This window comes from Danio aesculapii, chromosome 2, assembly GCF_903798145.1.
Source record: "Danio aesculapii chromosome 2, fDanAes4.1, whole genome shotgun sequence".
NCBI classification, from domain to species: Eukaryota; Metazoa; Chordata; class Actinopteri; order Cypriniformes; family Danionidae; genus Danio; species Danio aesculapii.
Genome location: NC_079436.1, coordinates 53,512,349 through 53,513,411, shown reverse-complemented (window position 1 = coordinate 53,513,411; position 1,063 = coordinate 53,512,349).

The window sequence follows — 1,063 nt, the reverse complement described above, 5'->3', positions numbered from 1 at the left end:
GGTGCTTGTTTTTGTACTGTGGGAGGAAACCGGAGGACCCGGGGGAAAACACACACGAGCATGGGGAGAACGAGCAAAACTCAGCACATGAATGTCGTCTGGTTTGGAAAGGAATTAAACCAGGGGCATTTTTGCTGTGAGGCAACAGTGCTAATCACTGGCCACCGTGTCGCCCGTTTGAAATGAGGGAAAGTAGGGTTGGGTGCGGGGGGGGATTCTTCAAGACGAAGATATTGAGATGAGAAAAGTCTGGTTATTTATATTGAGGTAAGGATCGTCTGATAGGATAATTAGTCATGAGCTAAAGTTGGAACAGCTGTGAACAATCATAAGCACGTGATCCTCTCGAAATTTGTTTATAAATAAACTTCACTTCATTCACGTCCCCGTGACAAACTGGGGTATTAGACGTGAATATAAAGTAAGGACTGGTGGAAGAGTGTTGTTTTAATAGAAAGCCTAATGGAAAGAAAAAAAAACGTCCACATTTCGTGATGTGCGTGTGTGTGTGTGCGGTCCTTTACTGACAGCCGTGTGTGTGGATCTTCTCCCAAAATGCGTCGAAAAGTCCTACATGACGGTAATAGTTTAATTGCGGTGTTTACTTCAGTAATGCCACTAATATATGCACTCCACATGTCTTAATTACATTTCTGTTTAGTTCAATTATGACTTTAGTCGGATTAAGGTAATTTAAAAACTCTGTTTAAATGGTAGATTCTAATAAGAGTTTGTCTTAATCGTATTAAAATATTGTTGCCCATGTAAACATACTCAATGTTCGACTCAACCACAGCGTCAGGGCTCTGCGATCTTGGCTTTGTGAAGCAGCATTTTCTGTATGTACGTGCATCAAATGCAAGTATGCTATTGCTCACGCTTATTAACAGTGGAAGATGATGCATGTCGTCCTCACAGAAACAGGCTCAGACATCACACTGAATCAGGTAAGCTGTATATTTATGTTCCAATGTAATTAATTCTACACACTTTAAAAGCAGAAAGTAAATCTGTGAATAATGTTTGCGCATGCCTTATAATTTTGGCTTGACGGAGGGTTGCC